Below are 19,837 nucleotides of genomic sequence, written 5' to 3'. Positions count from 1 at the left end.
AACAGTTACTTCAGTATAAGTGATTTATTAAACAACAAACAAACAATTTTATGTAACATTTGAGGAACACAAGACGGTCAAGCATCAATGCATTAACGGCCCATCAGGGAGTCGCTAATGAAAACGACGATGATTTATTGGTCTCAGCACTTACATTTACGAGCATACCTGGTATATTGTTGGGCGAATAATGCCCATTACTGATGCAGCTAAGACTAATTATCAGTTGAAGGAATTTAGGTATCATTAAGCGAATATTGGCCGAGATGGCCCAGTGGTTAGAACGCGTGCATCTTAACCGACGATTTCGGGTTCACCACTGAAATTTCATGTGCTTAATTTGTGTTTATAATTCATCTCGTGCTCGGCGGTGAAGGAAAACATCGTGAGGAAACCTGCATGTGTCTAATTTCAACGAAATTCTGCCACATGTGTATTCTGCCAACCCGCATTGGAGCAGCGTGGTGGAATATGCTCCAAACCTTCTCCTCAAAGGGAGAGGAGGCCTTTATCCCAGCAGTGGGACATTTACGGGCTGCTAATGCTAATGCTAATGCTAAGCGAATATGATACAACACTAAATATAAGGATGGTATTCAGTGATATATCCAATATAATTCTGGAATTGTCATAATTGAACCTGTGTTAGGTGTACATAAAATACAATTATGATTTACTGATAATTCATATTATCGGTATCCAGAATTATTATATAATAATCTGACCAAAACAGAACAAAAAATAGTGGGAAGCTGGAAATAATTGGTACAGATCTCAGGTATATTATTACAAAAGATATATTGAAAATTGACGACGATACTGTGTACGCTAAAAAGTATTCAAGGTCAAGTATCAATGGTAATATAATATCTAGGACAGAATTGCCAGTTCTATGCGAAATGTTTTTTAATTAAAATTGTTTTTTGACCATTTGTAGTTAAACAAATACTGTAAAAAATATTGTAATATATACGTTCCAAAAGGTCACATCATTGTTAAAGAACGATCTGTTTCAGGCAACACAGAGCAAATGACGATTTAGATGTACGGATGTTACCAGATCTGTATTATAAGATTTAGATAAAATAAGATACATACATAATCATTTTACATATACAAGGAGTATAACTTCTTAAATATTATTTAATCCATTGACAGAGTCTAGAATTATAATATTATTTTTATAAATAGAACTGAATTCTGGCCTCTTGGACGGACGGAAGGACTTACAGAAGTTGTTCTAAATAAAATAATAAAAGACAGTATAAATCCACTTATTTTGAATAAAAATAGGCCTCCGTGTATATATGATGTAAGATTTATCGAAATTGTTATTTGGTTTTCTCTTCGGCTTTAATAGGAGAAGAGATTGTGAAATTAAAATTAGTCAGCCCAACGAAGCGTAAAAAAGAAATCGTAAGAAGTGACACTTTTAGGAACTGTTAATATGCTCTCTCTCTCTCTCTTTACTAAGTGCATTTCATTTTCACGTGACTTTGTAGTCGCTTACCAAAATAAACACACGAGTGTTACTAATATAACCAATTACACTGGCTGATTTGGATTTGAAGTAAAACAAAAACTAAAAAATTATAATCAACTAGTTCTAGGTTCTGTTCGTTATGTGTTTAAAGTAGCCCTTGACCGTACTTCAAGTTCTGGAATTCACGCTTGCTTTATACCAAATTAATTAAATTCGGTTTAGTGATTTGGCATTAAAAGAGCAACAGACAGACAGATAGACAGTTACTTTCGCATTTATAATATAAGTATACATTATGATACTTGACGACCTCCGTGGTCGAGTAGTGTGTACACCGGTTTTCATGGGTAAGCCACTCCGGGATTTGATTCCCGGCCGAGTCGATGTAGAAAAAGTTAATTAGTTTTCTATGTTGTCTTGGGTCTAGGTGTTTGTGGTACCGTCGTTACTTCTGATTTTCCATAACACAAGTGCTTTAGCTACTTACATTGGGATCAGAGTAATGTATGTGATGTTGTCCAATATTTATTTATTATTTATTTATTTATTATTTATTATAACATTACCTGATTTTCACTATAAGCTAAAGGCAAAAAGCCAAATTTAATTCCATTATATTCCCTATCATGAATCACAGATTCATTAATGTCTCATTATGGTGATAGATTGAAGCCATCGCTCATGGGATTGATATAACCTCAGTGGGTTTTTATTCATAAGCCAACAAAATCCCTGTAGAAATGCCATAATGTATTTATTGTGATAGAAATACCTGGAGAAAAGCAGGTCACGTACGTTGAAGTACAACACAAAATTTGCTTGTTTTTTTTCGAAGTGAATATTAATGTGACTAATTACTAAGACTAATTAGAGGCGAATTCTGAGACCTTATGCTGTTTTTGGCAAGCTATGATGAAAGTGAATTGATATGCGTGCACAAAGAGACACGAAAACTACATGATGAAGGTCCTTACATATGAAATTAGCGTTTTGTCGTACTGAACACTTTGATCTGAAATCCTCTTTGGTTAAGAATTCCATGTTCATTTATTTGGTTAGATATTCTACCGCCAAACAACAATACTTAGTATCCTTATGTTCCGGTTTGAAGGTTGAGTGAGCCAGTTCTACGAAGAAGTGTAACTGCCAAGGTTGGTGACGCATTAGTGTCATGTAAGGACATGGTTATTTCTTACAGGGCCGATGTTTAGAGGATGTGATGATCACTTACCATCAGGTGACCTGTTACCTAAAAAATCTGTTTAACAATAATTTATTATGAAGGGCGCGCCTTTGTAAGTGGACAGATCTATATAACCGTAAGTCTGAAATGCGAGGTGAGTTATTACAGGATAGTCTTACACCACTAGTCATTAGCTTCCTTGTAATGATTAATATATCACGAAGATATCCGTATATATACATAAAGTCGTCAAGTTTCAACGTTCATTCATTAACGTCTCAACAGGGGGCTAATGCAAACGCAAACAGCGCGCAAATGATAGATTGGTCACATCACTCATGGGACGGCAAGGTGTACATATATACCTAACTTAGGTGAAATTTTGATTTTCATTGTGAAGATAATCTGTTTTATACATTAATGTTCTCATGACTGACTTGACTGCACATATAGAATGCACAAGTGTAAGCAAACACAAGTACAAACTCTTTTAGACGGCTATACACGATCAGAATATGTTAATAAGATAGAATTTGAACCTAGGACCTAGAAATCTAAATCCTTATAAACTAGCCAATAGATAAACAAGGTAATCATAATAATAACACAAGAAGTATTAAACTACTTAATATAATATAAAATGAAATGGTCGATCTTATATGTAATCTTTATGAAGGTAGTCTGTTAATGAATAATTGATGTTATTCTTCCAAAACTTTGTAATATTTCATTGTAACCTAGTTTTTGTGTTTCGTGACCTAATAAACGAAGTCCGTCCCTACGGATGTAGGGATCGGGATAACTTTAATAACTGGATAACAACTTCGGACCTCAATAACTATAGACTTAATTTTTGTAATGTCCACCTCTTTCCCATTTTCATCTCCTATCGCCCTACCTAATGTATATGAATATGAACATACAGTAATAAGGGAAAATTGTTATGCCCCTTCAGGTGACCTTTATATCTCGTTCTCTTAATCTCTGCCAATTTCTTTTATAAGCGGTTTTATTTAAACTAATTATTTTTATTGTTTAAATTCACACGGGATTTTTAATATATTTCTTTTTAATTATGTATTTTAATCATACATACTTTTCGGGTGTCCCACCGCACATTTCGTTTTCTTTTATGCATAATTAAACAAAGTAACAATACACATGTCGACAGAGATCAAAACAATTAAACTGAACCAAAAAATACACAGTGTGAGGAGAAGATTCGTTGCTCGACGCCGGATTCGGTGCCTTAAGATAACTTGCTCTTTCCTCAACTATACGAACCCTGAGTACATCTTGCGTCTTTCCACGTTTCGCTTCATATAGATCTGCTGCTTCTTGCATGCGCATGTCCAAAGGGTGAAGACCCGAGAGGGTTAATACGGCACTCGGCGATACCGCCAGCGAAGCCTTGCAATTACAGCTCTGTAATCAGACTTTGGGATGTTCTGGACCAGACGTTTCTTTTGCCTTTTCACAGAGCACAATATGTTATCATCGCTGTTGTAGGCTAGTAGGTTCTTTAGAATTACTAGAGGATCATCGTTTTCTTGCTCTGCTATCCTGAGTTTTGAACCCACCAATCTTTCGTCTTTACTCTCTCAAGTTCTTTCCTGTCTCTACAGTCCAAGACCAATTTCTGGTCCCCCAGCTTTCTCAGTCTTTCCAATGCACATCGAGGGCTCAACGTATACAGGTTACCACATTGTCCAACGTATCAATGACATTGTCACAGGAAATCACAGGCAGGGCTGCTTTAGCTGTATAAGAATTTAGCACCTTGTCTGGTACCAGTTTTATATTCTTTGTAATTTAATTTACTTCTAGAACATGTGTTTTTAAATATTCAATTTTATTTCTTCGTCTCTTCCGTTAATCGTGTTTGTTTCTCTATCTGTGCTAAGATTTCCTTTGTCTTCTTTCAGGTATACACTACAATCATTTCCACTACCTTGGTTCAAGACAGACTCCTAGATTTTTTGCAGAATGACCTTCACTTCGTTCATCCTTAGTACTATTTTATACTGCCTAGCGTGATTCCAAACCTGTCTATTACAATTCAAATTATTAACGTTGTGAATTACACCTGTCTGGGCTTGAAAACAGAAATAACCATGTATTTATTTTCTTTATGATAATCTTATGAAGCGTTAAGCTTCTATTATAATAAATATATATACATATACATAATATATAAAGACAATCATAGACGTATTACAATCGTAAATAAATAAATATAATGTATATTTGTGATTGTAATAAGCGAATCTTTTGTATGTTTTCGTGAAAAATGTTTTGTGTCCGATAGCATAGCTAAATAAATAAACTACTCCCCAGAGACTTTGATGGTTTCCACTGCGTGAAAACAAAAGCTAAATAAATAAATAGAACTAGTCACATGTATTTTGTGAGCTAAAGACACACTTTATGGCTAATAAGCAATTTTGAATCACATGGGTAACGAAATAAGTCATAATTTGCATTAAATAGAAGCGGTTTTGTTTTTGGTAATCCATCCAATTAGTTTCTACATTTGAAACCTGGTTTTACATTTAATTAATATTGGAAAACAATACAAAAGCCTATTTAAATAGAGTTTATTTTGGGTTTTTGATTAAACAAACATATTCAAAAGGATGCAGTTAATTGTATGTTTACTAACCGATTTATATTTGTATACTGGAAAGGGTCATTAATTTTTATTTACCTAAAACGGTAAAACAAAAAATAGTTTTAGTTGGTTTATGGAAAATTTGGTTTAAAAAAAAAAAAGTTGAAGCACAGTTTTTTTTTCTTTTAATAAGGTACGAGTATATTTCATCCATGTGCCTTTATTACCGATTCTAATCGGTTTCGCGTAAATTTTAAACGAGCTTGTCTGTGAGATACAGACAGCTTTGGACCATTTGCTGATCTAAGAGAGATGATTGTCGCTTTCTTCAGCTTCCTTCAGCTTCCTTCTTGTTGTTCGTGCCCTCACGTTTACTCCATGCACTTCATTTAGCTCTGTTTTGATGTTAACTGATGCGAGGAAACGATTTCGTAGAGAAGTTCAATAAATCGGACGTCACGATGGTTGGTTGTTCGAGTTCTGTCGGTACTGGGTTTTGTAACAACTTGTCTCTTCAAACCTTCGGTATACTCTAAAAATCGTAGTCTGGCTTAAATTTAAATTTCTAGCAATCTTTTCTTGATCGAAGCCCGTACCAATGCCACAATTTGAGCGGCTTGTTCACACATATTTATGGTTACGAAACTTTTATTGAATTCAAAAGACTAATGAGCTTCTTTCCATGTTTAATGAACTGTCTCGAAAATGAATATTTGCAACTTATCAAAAAAACAAAAATTAAGCCTTAGTTGATGGTATGACTTTGTGCAAGCCCGTCAGTTAGTAACATCACATATTTTACAACCAAACAAAGATACTCAGTACTGTCGTGCTGAACAGATGTGAGCCAGTGTAACTATGGGGATAAAATCAATCGAAATAAAAATATGCTTTATCTAAGTATGCTTTCACCAAAATATATTTAAAGTAGTCAAAGTAGTCAAACGATAAGATCTAGCTAAAAACTCAATAGTTACTCTTTTCCAACATTTTTTGAATCGGTAAAGTTAAACAAGGGTCATCACATCTTAGTTTTCAAGGTCGGTGGTGGTGGTGGTGATGTAAGGAATGGTCAATATATTTCAAATCTATGGACGATGATGAAAACTTACCATCCAGTGCTTCATTTGATTGTCCACGTCCTATTGGGAAGCATGCAGTCTGATTGTATGATGTATACAACACAGATATATATTTATCTAGATCAGACATACTAGATTATAAATACTTAATAAACACACAGAAATAAAAAAATGTATGAATATATTGCCATATTAGCCAACCATATTAGACCTAATAACGTCTTAAGCCCCACGCTCCGTAACTAATGATATCTCATTTGTCGGAATTGAGGTGTTTAGTAGGCTTGAGGTAATATTCACACACACATGAACACATATCGTTTTATCCTACAGTTAAAAAAGGATCCATTTTCCATCTTAAACATAATACAAAACCTAACCAAGTTTTTGTAATATTATTTTAAAAGGCGGACGGGCAAATGGGCCACTTAATGGTAAATGGTCACCACCTTGTTCCTAGACACTGGTGCTGTATCTTCTTTACGTTGACAATGCTCTACCAATGTTGCGGAGATGTTATGTTCTTTGTGCCTGTTATCCTGGCTCACTCAGTATTTAAGCTACCATAAAAAGTATTGCTGGGGTAGAATATCTAACTGATTTTCACGAACCTCACTACCATGTGAATTAGGATTACAGATGAGTAAAAACGATAAGTTAATTGCGAAGCCTTTTTCTCTAGAGCATTATTAATCCCATTTCAGACAAATATCTTAGTTACCTGAGGTATACGATATGTATTAAAATAGCCCTAAACACTTTAATATTCGAATTAAAACTTTTGAAGATATCACCGTTTCCTGTTTCCGGTATTATAATATCTCAAAGTCAAAGTCAAAGTCAAAAATCTTTATTCAATATAGAAGTGTTTACATTTGCTTATTGATAGTCAAAAATCTAACTAATAATAATAATCTAAGCTAAAGTCGGAGATGTTATTTTTGACTCTTCCAGTTTCGCAATTAATAATTTTCCATGTCATTTTAATTTTATCAGGTGCGTCAAAAATTTTTTTTTTATATGCAATGATTTAGCTGTATGACATACACGTTTGAATAGTTTAGAGTAGGCACTAACATAACTGATAAATGAATCTGATATCAATATGTCAATGATCTAATAGTCATACCTTAAAATAATTTTCATTCATGTAATATTACATTTTAATGTATTATTGATGATCTTATATCTTAAAGAAGATAAATAATATCCATAAAAATCATAAGTACCATACGATTTATCCTCCTTTATTTGACGGAGACACATAAGGTCGCTTTCATACGAACTGATAACTATCTTGGCTTACATGAAGTAAAAGAAGAGTAGCAGTCGATAAACATCCCACTGTTGACCTTAGGCCACTCTGTTTTCTCGTACATTCTCATCCCCCAGACGAAAGTTTCCTCGTGATGTTTTCTTTAACCGCAGAGCACGAGACGAATTATGAAAACAAAAAAATAAAAATTCAATAGTGTTAGCCCCGGGTTTGAACTCAGAATCATCGGTTGAACTTTACGTCTTCTAGCCACGGGGCCATCATGGCTCTGTATGAGAGTTCACATTACATACAGACATGCAGTTAGTAAAATCATTGATTATCTTCGTTATGTTCTTATTTTATACTTCAAAATGAACTCACTCCACAACACGAAGAGTGACCTTGAGTTTTTGGTTTGGTCTCGAAGTTAATAGTTTCTATTTAAATTTAATTGAGCCGAGATGGCCCAGTTAGAACGCGTGCATCTTAACCGATGATTTCGCGTTCAAACCCAGGCAGGCACCACTGAATTTTCATGTGCTTAATTTGTGTTTATAATTCATCTCGTGCTCGGCGGTGAAGGAAACATCGTGAGGAAACCTGCATGTGTCTAATTTCAATGAAATTCTGCCACATGTGTATTCCGCCAACCCGCATTGGAGCTGCGTGGTGGAATATGCTCCAAACCTTCTCCTCAAAGGGAGAGGAGGCCTTCATCCCAGCAGTGGGACATTTACGGGCTGCTAATGCTAAAAAAAAAAAAAAATTGAATTTAATTGGAAATGGAATTTACTCTTGGTCCTAAAATAAAGCCATAGTAGAATGATCTTTACAGTTGAGTTGAAATTATACGATATTTACTAGTTTTAGAGCTTATACCCGTTTATCCAAAGTAGAAGACTATTAATTCATGTTTCAAAAATTCATTCGACACAAACAGATACCCTGTCAATTTAAATTCAAATTATAAACACAAATTATGCTGGACCAAATTCAATATTGATTTTTTAAAATGTAACGAACCTACGATACTTCTTCTATTTTTCTATCTTTCATTGTGCATTGGATTTAAGCAAAATATATTCTAACTAAATCGGTAAAACATTATTGCAAGGTGATGGTGTCGCGCGTGGGAAAACAGCCTTAAGGAAATAGTCTCTACTGTTACAATAAATAAATTTTACCCATCGCTTGAATAATATAACAAGGACAGACGCTGATATCAAATTTTTCTTATTCAGGTATATCCTGCAATATTAAAGTAGAACATTTCAAAAACAGTGAGCATGCTTTGACATGCATTCTGAAAATTATTGTACATGTTATATCATTAAAATAGTAGCTTAAATGGATTGATGAAAAAAGGTTTAACTGATGGACATACGTTTGAAACAATTAAGGTTTAGATAATCATCAAACCAAACGTGGCGTTTCTGGGATAACCAGTAACGTCTTTCTTGGCAATATCATGGAGGGTCGTGTTTATATCCAGCAGTTCAAAAGTACTTTTCGGTTTAATCTGGTGGTAAAGTATCAACACTTACACAAGCACCTGCAAAGTTTAAGGCATTTTAAAACCACTCATTTAAGGTTCAATTTATAAATAATTGAGTGATTCAGCTTGGTAATATTTTATTTGCTTTTGTTTCGGAAGAAACCTCTACCAGTATGTAGAAATTTCTAGGTAGTAGAAAGGCTACTTCTAATTGATGTCTAATTACCGCTCCGTTCCTGAGAATGGATGATTATATGCTCCTATGGTAATGATATGCATTACATTTTTTTTGTAAAATGAGGATTACCTACTTGAATTTTTATATAATACTCGAACTCTGTAATATATTATCCTGCGTTGTTTGCTGTTCTCCGTAGAAACAGATCGTCGTGATTGATATCGGTCATCATTACTAATTTGACAACAGTCATATACAATAAAATTTTACTAGTTCTTACCGGGTATAGAATCTAGATCGTGGTTGGAGATTGTGGTTGCAGATTCATAGTTTCTAGACAGAAACTAAGAATCTGCAACCACGAGACAGTATCATACATTTATGTTTATTTATTTGTTTCATTCTAATTCCATTCCTTAAGTGCAAAAAAGAGTAGCCCATTGGTTAGGACACGTGAAAACCTTTTTTTTTCGCGCTGGATAAACGCGTAACGCGTTTCCTCCACGTGGAAGTGGGAGGGGTTTGTGGGACTCGCCAGTGCCCTGGACGCCGAGTGCACCGGAATACATACTAAAAAGCAGCGGTATCCTCTCCGTCTTTCGGCGGGCACCACCTCCAGCACCTAGAAGGGTTCTCGGGCTACACGAGAAAATCTAGGCAAGAACTACCGCATTTTCATGTGCATAATTTGTGTTAATAATTCATCTCGTGTCAGTGGAAAAAAGGAGAAAATCGTCAGGAAACTTGCATGTGTCTAATTTCAATAAAATTCTGCTATTTTCCAACCCGCAAGCAGCGTGCTGAAATAAGCTCCATAACCTTCTGTTTAATGGGAAAAGTGGGCTTTGACCAGCAGTGGTCAATTTACAGACTGTTACTACTAAGTGAAAATAAACAAACTCTTCGTTGAAATTTGAATTCAATTTTTGGCTTTTCAGCTTGGCCCAGCGTTAAAATTTGAAATTTTTAGTTTGAATTCAGTTTTTTTGGTTTTTATTTGTAGCCTTCATTTCCCATAGTCGGCGTGCTCTGACCACAACGGTCGCATATCTCGTGTGTAACCAGAAAATAAAAACCAGCCGTTCTGAATGTAGCACAAAATAATATTTATACTGCTGTTGAAGATAAATGATATCAAGTTAAAATTAGATAATTCTCAATTAAATTACTTACAAGACTAGCGGCCCACGGCACGGGTGCAATATATTAAAAAAGGAAATTATACGATAAAGAAATATATAAGATTTTTTTGATATAACACTGAGGAATAATGTAGCTTTCTAACAGAAGACATTTTTTATTTAATTGTACCATAATTCCCGCAGATTACTCCCTCCATAAAACAAACAAATTATATCGTTTTATAATATTATTATTGATAAAGATAAATACTTCTCTCCTCTCGAGCAGAGAGGACCAGCCCACCGGCTTTGCCCACCATATTTGGTACCAAGCCACAAGTTCACATAAATTCTGAGGGTACGTGAAAACTAGCTCTAAATATATTATATACGGAGTTTCATTTGCTAAATGCATATTAATGCAAAAGTATATTCACATCAACATAATAATAAACGCCCCCGGGTGGACTCGAACACCAACCCTTCGGTTAACAGCCGAACGCGCTAGCCGATTGCGCCACGGAGGCTCCTTTAGCTTTTTATTAATATCGCTGAAATATACATTTATCAGAAATACATTTTTAAGAAAAATATAATAAGCGCCCCCAGATGGGCTCGGACCATCAACCTTTTGGTTTCCAGCCTAACGTGCTAGCCGATTGCACCACGGAAGCTTATTTAACAATAAATATCGTTGCAATACTGTAAATATAATGCAACAATATATTTACTTCAACAAAACAATAAACGCCCCCGGGTGGGCTCGAACCACCAACCTTTCGGTTAACAGCCGAACGCGCTAGCCGATTGCGCCACGGAGGCTTCTTGAGCTCTACATTAATATCACTACAATACGTATTGGAAAAATATTTACAGCGAAAAAATAATAAACGCCTGGGGCGGTGAGTGATTCTATACTATTAGCTAAATATATGACGGCGCATGCGTAGCGCCATATGTTGAATTACGTCGGAACTACATTTGACAACTACTAGTCACTGTCAAAATCTAGCGGAGCGTCGTGTGGATGGTTAGCGCACACAAAATGGCGGCATCGAACTGGGAAGAGAAACCGTCATCGTAAACGCACCACGAATACGACGAATCACTTTTGTTCTGTGTAATTTACGATAGTTTTCGTTAATTTCGATTCATTTGTGAATATTGAGACTATTAATTAGATTTTTGGACTAAACACTGATTTTCGTTTTAATTGAAGAAGTAAATTGATTATACAATTGATTTTGACGTTTTATCTTGTTATCCAATTACATCTAGAAGTCAGAAATCAAAGGTGATCTCTCGCCTTTATATCTGTTCTCTATTACGAACTCCAAATAGCTCTTTTTTATAATACACACATAAACCTGTTTCACTTAACAACTTATACCAACATTCGATTTACTTCCAAAGATACGATAACAACTTACTTACTTCCTCGATGGTCTGTTTTATCTTATAGTTAAGCGGATGGACAAATTCCCCACCTGATGGTATAGATCCTATAGACATAGGCGGTGTAAGAAATGTTAGTCATTTATTAAATTGATAGAGCGCCACCATTCAAGGTTGGTGGCACATTGAGATGTTGCCCTTGTGGCAGTTACACCGGCTCACTCACTCGTCAAAACGAAACACGACAATACTAAGTATTGCTTTTTTGCGGTAGAATATCTAATGAGTGGATGGTACCTCCCCAGACGAGTTTGCATACAGTCCCAGCACCAGTGTCTGGATAGCTACTGCCCACTCAAAATTTATTAAATTTATTTTTCCTACATTTCAATCAAACGTAGGACATAACGATGCTGTTCCAAGGAACTATAGACAATACTAAATACATACATAAACAACTTTCTAGGAATAATAATGACCTCGATGTTCATCGTTACAGCTGGTCCAAATTCAGAACGTCTCACTAAACATTTAAACAATTCGAATTCGAATTTATAAACTTATTCTTAAATTTAAGTTTTTAATTTATATTTAATTTTTGCTGCTATGTTACATAATTCTTTCACTTTTTATTTCAAGTGTATTTAAATATTTTTTTTTCTTATAATTGAAGGAGTACACATCTTGTAAACCTTATATTGTTTAATTTTTGGAATATGTGTTTAGTGTATATAGTTTAAGAGACTCATAAATTAAATAAATAAATTACTACAACATAATAGCAAGTAAATTTCTAATCATTATCATTACGTCATCACCTAATCATACTGTGTGATGTCATTATGCAATCCGTGAGTTCATAGAGGTCAGAATGCCTTTAACTGAAACGATCCATTAGGAAACGTAAAACGCAAATGTTCTATATCTATATTATCAAGTTAAGGTTTTTTCTAACTCCCAATTATTACTTGGTAAGTGATATACTTGAACATTATTTTACCAAAGGAATTGATTTTGAATTTATTATTGTATGTGTCGTAAATGATCGCCGGTATAAATTTAAGTTTATATGATATCATGTCAGTGTCCAAATTCAATAAATATTTATCAAAATCCCAAGGTATCCATCATTTTGATATATAGTAACATCACTAATAGGGTCTGTTGGGAGGGGAGTTGGGAGTTGACATATATTTTGTATTGACTCCCTTAGGGAGCAGGAATATAGCTTCAATCTAGATTAAACTTGAGCAGATTTTCTAATCCTAAGTGACACATTTATAATGGTATTAATGTTACCAGTAACATGCTTTACATGGCGGTTGCCTTTGAACGCATTAATTCGAAGAACTGTCAGTTCGATTCGAAAAAGTATTTTTGCGTGTATATTTTAAAGCCTTTGAGAAGTATTTTAGTTCATACGTTTTGACAGAGTTGATCATACTTGGAAAAGCGTAGACGCTGGAAAAACGTCAAGCGAAAATGTACGAAATCAAACTGTAGATGATTTATGACAAGTCGATTTGTACGATTCAATTTAATTTTAAAATGATTATATTTGTTCTGATCTGGAATATAATTTTGAAAATTACATTTAAAAAAGTCTTATGTTATGTTATACATTTTTTATTATTGCTTTGCCACAGTATCATATTATATTCTCAGGATATGTATGTAACTACAATAGAGAGAAAAAAGTTTAAATAGTGTAGTATCACTACTAACTATATCATGACGTAGTTGGTAAGTTTTCCATGCACGACGAAACATATCATATGAATATTCATTCATCGATGCGATTTCAGGTGGAACGTTTATAACGTATAAGCGCTCGCTCTATGTCGCCGTCGAGGCCCACTCTTAGAGTATATAGTATATATAATAAAAATAAACTAACGAAACTATATTTTTTATTGTACTCCATATTTATATGTTGGTTCTCATTTATAAATTAAACTAATAGCCGAGATGGTTCAGTGGTTAGAACACGTGCATCTTAACCGATGATTTCGGGTTCAAACCCAGGCAGGCACCACTGAATTTTCATGTGCTTAATTTGTGTTTATAATTCATCTCGTGCTTGGCGGTGACCTGCATGTGTCTAATTTCAACGAAATTCTGCCACATGTGTATCCGCCAACCCCCATTGGAGCAGCGTGATGGAATATGCTCCAAACCTTCTCCTCAAAGGTAGAGGAGGCCTTTAACCCAGCAGTGGAAAAACTTACAGGCTGCTAATGCTAATGCTAAAAAAAGCCAACAATTTCCATTTGTAGTTTCATGGTTACATTTCAATGTCGTAAGGATCCGATGATGCGAGGATTGTCTCCAACGGAACTCTTCAAGAAATGCGAGAAAATCGACCGCAATTGCTGTTATATTATTGCTATATGCTATTAAAACATTTTGAGAGTGAACGTTTATGATGCACGCGCATAGAGTAACATGAAAACTACATCATGAAGTTGCAAGCTAAGCCGCCAATTAAGTGCCAAGCCATTTAAAATAGATAACTTCACACCTTATCTGATTATACAATGTTTGTTTATAAATTTAAAATTTAGGTTGAATATTTAAATTTGTGATTTAGTGTTTGAGATATATCATAAAAGTAATTATTATTTAATTATTAATAAATAGATTCCAACACACACTCTTTTTTTTTTTAGTTTTTATTTACTCTCGACCTCAATCTTACCTGAGTACTGATTTAAATTTCGAACAGGCTTGCTTAGAAAACTCCTATTCAATCTTGATTTCAAGATAGCCGAGCTCGATATAATGCTCAGCAAACATGCCTGCAGAAGATATTTACGCTGTAGCGCGCGAGAAATGAGGCAGAATTCGTGCAAATAACAGTACATTTTTATTTAAATATACACACCTATGTATGACTTATGAAGGAGTAAGTATGAAATACGCTCTTGTTACTTCTTCGATAAACCTTTCATTGATTTGTAAATTGTCGAATAGAAAATTGATTTGGAGGTGATACTATAAATAAGTAAGTTCTTCTTTTTGTGCAGAGATAATCAGCCTCCGTGGCGCAATCGGCTAGCGCGTTCGGCTGTTAACCGAAAGGTTGGTGGTTCGAGCCCACCCGGGGGCGTTTATTGTTTTTATGCTGTTAATATATAGTTGCATTAAATTTGTGGTACATGTTTTAGATATATTAACAAAAGGCTAAAGAAGCCTCCGTGGCGCAATAGGCTAGCGCGTTCGGCTGTTAACCGAAAGGTTGGTGGTTCGAGCCCACCCGGGGGCGTTTATTGTTTTGTTGCTATCAATATATTTTTACAATACTACTTCCAGTTTTGTATTGTTTGATCTCTATGTTCCTTGATTTGTATTCGATACCTTATTTAGTATATATTATATTTTGTTATATTATTTGTTTATCGATAAGAAATAAAACTTAAGTATCGACAGAGTTCATGATCATTTGACCGTAAACTATCGTAGTATAAGTATCGTCTGGGGTAGATAGCCGTTCTGGCTATCATTTATCATTTTGTTTCATGTTTATCATGGAGCTACAAAATTTACACACATATATTTACATATATTAGGGTCGTTAGTGTTTAGTTAAAGAGATATAGTTAAAGACATAACATAGTTCAATTCTGGGACTATTAAATCAAACATATAAGCGGAAAGCACGGAACATTAAAATGAAGCAATAAAAGCGAGTACAAAATCATGAGAGTCACTTTAAGATTTACATATTAATAAAAATACACGTCGTCTGTGCTAACATGCTTATGTTGGAATTCATGCCTGCTAAAACCCCTGCAATGGCCATCTTCAGCATAAATCGGAGAATCTGCGGGATTTGTCCGAGCTCTCTTCAGAGGGCAAAAGTGATCTCGCCTCTCTCTACTCCTTGCTAGTGTGTACGGCAGTGCCTTCCTCTGAGGCCGTCTGAAACAGGACGTGCAATACTCCCATCTCATGCGTCAACTGCCCCAGGGTCAAGCACTATAATTAAATCGTCGGTAGTCGGGGCTGTATTCGTGGAAATCGTGACCTAACTTTAATATAATAACAAAAAATTGAAATATTATTGGTAATTAAGTATAAATTCTCAATATTTATTCTCGATGTTTGAAGAATGTTCGTTTTTGTAAAACATACTAATACCAAGTGTTGCTGTTTGGTGTTGGAATATATGGTGAGTGAGTTGTACCAAACCAAAGCTTCCACAAGACGCAATAAAATATATTTCTTCCAAATATACACAGTCCAAGACAAAATGAAGCTTAGTCTCTAAGCTACCAATGGAAATTCACCGAGTATTACATTCAAGTTTAATATTTCTATAGATAGCCTTAAAGTACGGAAGATTTATCTAAGAGATACATTAGCTCATTCCAGTCTCTAGAGTGTAAACGGTAAAATATCAAAATAAGCGTAGACATTCTATCCTCTGGAGACCTCATTACTTGAGCTATTTTAGGACATAGAATATTATTTAAAGCTTGCAATGATAAATCTTGTACGATGTGATTCAAACCAGACTATTACATAAATGGAATTACAAAAATGATTACAATAAAACTTTATAGATATGCTTTTATTCAATAAACGAGTATGTAACAAAATAAATGAAATTGTTTGACAATGTGAACATTCGTGTAAAATAATTATAATATATCTACATTAATACAAGAGGTTGCTTATGACTGAAAAAAACTACTTGACCAATATACATAAAACATATACCAGATGTAGGGAGTCTTACTTAAGGGTTTTAGTATATATTAATCAACTCAACGCCAAAGTCGATCGGTTTTATTATAAAATCTTAATATAATTTATATTAAGATTTTTTTATGGTATATTTTAGCGGACGAGCATGTGTCTACCACCAACGACCAACCCGCATTGGAGCAGCGTGGTGGAATATACTCCAAGATCTTCTCCTCAAAGGGAGAGGAGTCCTTAGCCGCAGTGGGAAATTTACAGACTGTTAATGTTAATATTAATGTAGGTAAGAAATTGGTAATTTGTTCCTGACCAATTTTGGCCACGGCGGTCAAGATCAAGTTCGACAAGCGACAGTAGTCATACTTATAGTGCACATGTGCAAACAAGAGCGCTAAATCCCATGGGTCGCCAAATCCGACACAAACGGACATAGCTCAGGTGCAGGCGCTTCTTCTTTTTATCGGTCTGACCTGGGATCTAAACCCAGCACCTCATGCTCCACGGCCTCATATTTAACCATTAGACTGAAAAGTAATGAATCCTGAATCGCGGTCTAAGAATTCTCTACCACGCTTGATTTTTTTATTGTTATTTGTCATAATGGGCTAGCTATTGAGGTTCTAAGGAAACGGCCCTGTGGATGATACTGGCATTTTTCACAGGGCCGTTTCCTTACGCTTAATAAAAGGGTTCACCCTTTGGGTACGGAAATAATACAAGGCCAAATAACACTGAATATTTTATTTTCTGTTTCTCAAAATAAATATATTTTTTTATTAGAACGACTCGAAATTTTCGAAAGTAAAAATGATTTTGTGGATATATATTTATATATTTAGTTTAGTCTAGAATATTACCATGGTGTTGCGATCGCACGGTCTGTGCGAGGTGGTAGAGATGGTAGACTCAAACTACACATTTAGCATATTTGCTAGAAATCAATCCGCTAACGACAGGACAGATACGAATCACCAGGAAGTTCCTGCACAATATATGTATGTACAGTATACCGAATAGTGCAAGTAATAAAACTAAAACCCATCCAAGTACAAGAGCATCAGAATAACTGCACCGCATCAAGCTCAATCTAAGTCAACTTGGCTCATCATTCTAGATTGTACATACCTTGAAACTTAACTCAACATCAAGCTGACAGAGACTAACATACCGCATATTCCTGACGTTCGTGGAGAAATATTTCAAATAGCGCTGAAAAGAAACACATAACAGAATTTGAGTACCTATTCCCAAATACAAACGTCAAATATTTAAGAATCCAATTATATCCTTCAAGGACTAATTCAAGTTATCAGACAGTTCAAGTAAATCTCCAAATTGGATTCAAATTACTCCAATAGAAAGACTTTGGATTCAAATGACTCCAATAGGAAGACTTTGTGAGAAGGAATTCGACAACGAGAAGCTTTCCATCATCAAACGGCTGGAAAACTGCATTCTCGTAACAGCAGAAAGCAAACCCCCTAAGAATTGGAAAATGTCAAAAATAATATAGGTAAACATAGTGCCAGAATGAAAGATATGCCAGTCGTGTAGAATTTGCCGTTTCGTCAGATTATAAGAGTGAGTAAATATAGAGTGCATCTGTATTTATTCTGTATGTAATATGTCCTGCATAAAAGAGCTGGTCTCCCTTGCTGCTGTTGCCAAAATTGTTTAGGATAACATCAAACTCGTAGTAAGTGGAATATCACTCACTTTTCCCTTTTTCGTATTTAACTTATTTGTTACATCCGCGATATTAGTCTTATAAGCTGTGTCTCGTTTTAATATAATTTACCTCTTTGCCAAACGCAATTAGTTATTTCTAAGTATCTGCGAGTGAATTGTGTTAAGCAGTAACTCGCGTTATTGTAATATTATTATACTTAAAATTGATTTAAGTAACTTTGCCCTTTTACATCTTAAGAAGAAGGTACGACGCTCGTTCGCCGTGCTGGGATATGTAACATATTTTTTTAATCGTCCTGGTGTGCATTTTACAAATATTTTCAGAAGGTTATGGAGCTCCCGTAGCGCAATCGGCTAGCGCGTTCGGCTGTTAACTGCAAGGAGGTTCGACCCCACCTGTGGGATTCATTGTTATGTTTATGATAGTAAAAAGAAAACTATGCTATCGTTACAGCGCACCGTCTGTTACGTATGCTATACTGTATTTATAAAAGTATTAGAGAGCCTCCGTGGCGCAATCGGCTAGCGCGTTCGGCTGTTAACCGAAAGGTTGGTGGTTCGAGCCCACCCGGGGGCGATTATAATTTTGTTGCTGTTGATATATATTTGAATTAAATTTCAGGTATATATTGAAGCGATATTAACAAATAACTAAAGAAGCCTCCGTGGCGCAATTGGCTAGCGCGTTCGGCTGTTAACCGAAAGGTTGGTGGTTCGAGCCCACCCGGGGGCGTTTCTTATTTTGTTGCTGTAAATATATTTCTAATATGTCTTCTGTAGTGTTATGTGTTCTGTAGTGATATTAATATAAAACTAAGCCTCCGTGGCGTAATATGTTATAGCAATATTTACAAAATGCGAAGAAAACCTCCATGGCAAAATTGGCTGTTTGAATTTCAAAAGAAATAGCCAGAAAGCGTTATTTTCATTCCCAAGGTATTCTATCAACCAATGGTGGGTGGTATGTCCGAAGTACCAAAACTTTGCGCCAAAAGTTAACCTAAGTCTCTATGAAAGGCGGTTGCACACACTATTTTTAATGTTACTATACAAGGTATATATATATATATCGAGTTGAACCAATCGACAGCGTGATTCAGAATATTGTTTTTTTTTCAAACAAAATTTTATTACAAGAAAAATTTATTTTTTTCAGCTTAACAATATTTATTTAACTTCTCCGAACAAAAGACGAAGGGTTCGAAAGTGATCTCTTAAGTACTGTCAAGAGACAATAGAAACGGTTTTATTTCTAGACAGACATTTAAAAGAAGCTTATTTGACGAATAAAACGTAAAACAATAAAACACTTTGTTCGAAAGAAACGAATTGTTTTCGGATATCTTACTCAAATCTTTTTCTATTTGCTAATACTGTTGCTATGGCACTTAACAATTGTTTAACATATAACATGCTTTTTGTAATTTAACTAGACTATTTCAAACAAAAAAAAAAATACTTTTGCGACTTTAATTTACTTCTAAGTAAGGTTCTTCTCAGATCCGTAATGCTTATGCCGAATTAGTGGTCAATTTTTGCCAATCGGTATGACATATCGATAGAATTTTGAACATAGCTTAAAATATCCAAATTGTGCAATTTTACCCTTAAATTTACGCCCCGCGCCACCTTCAA

At 34.9% G+C, this 19,837-nt stretch overlaps 6 non-coding genes across 6 annotated transcripts; 4 read left to right on the top strand and 2 right to left on the bottom strand.

Annotated features, from left to right (window-relative positions):
• Positions 1-10,865: 10,865 nt before the first annotated feature.
• On the bottom strand, positions 10,866-10,938 carry Trnan-guu. Its single transcript has one exon. It is a non-coding gene; the product is annotated as a tRNA-Asn (tRNA).
• Positions 10,939-11,159: 221 nt separating this feature from the next.
• Trnan-guu lies at positions 11,160-11,233 on the bottom strand. Its single transcript has one exon. It is a non-coding gene; the product is annotated as a tRNA-Asn (tRNA).
• Positions 11,234-14,841: 3,608 nt separating this feature from the next.
• On the top strand, positions 14,842-14,915 carry Trnan-guu. Its single transcript has one exon. It is a non-coding gene; the product is annotated as a tRNA-Asn (tRNA).
• Positions 14,916-14,997: 82 nt separating this feature from the next.
• Trnan-guu lies at positions 14,998-15,071 on the top strand. Its single transcript has one exon. It is a non-coding gene; the product is annotated as a tRNA-Asn (tRNA).
• Positions 15,072-18,705: 3,634 nt separating this feature from the next.
• Trnan-guu lies at positions 18,706-18,779 on the top strand. The gene has a single exon. It is a non-coding gene; the product is annotated as a tRNA-Asn (tRNA).
• Positions 18,780-18,861: 82 nt separating this feature from the next.
• On the top strand, positions 18,862-18,935 carry Trnan-guu. The gene has a single exon. It is a non-coding gene; the product is annotated as a tRNA-Asn (tRNA).
• The last annotated feature ends 902 nt before the right edge of the window (positions 18,936-19,837 follow it).

This window comes from Vanessa atalanta, chromosome 21 (genome assembly GCF_905147765.1).
Source record: "Vanessa atalanta chromosome 21, ilVanAtal1.2, whole genome shotgun sequence".
NCBI classification, from domain to species: Eukaryota; Metazoa; Arthropoda; class Insecta; order Lepidoptera; family Nymphalidae; genus Vanessa; species Vanessa atalanta.
The sequence above is the reverse complement of the archived record's forward strand: the minus strand, read 5'-3'. Positions and strand labels throughout refer to the sequence as shown.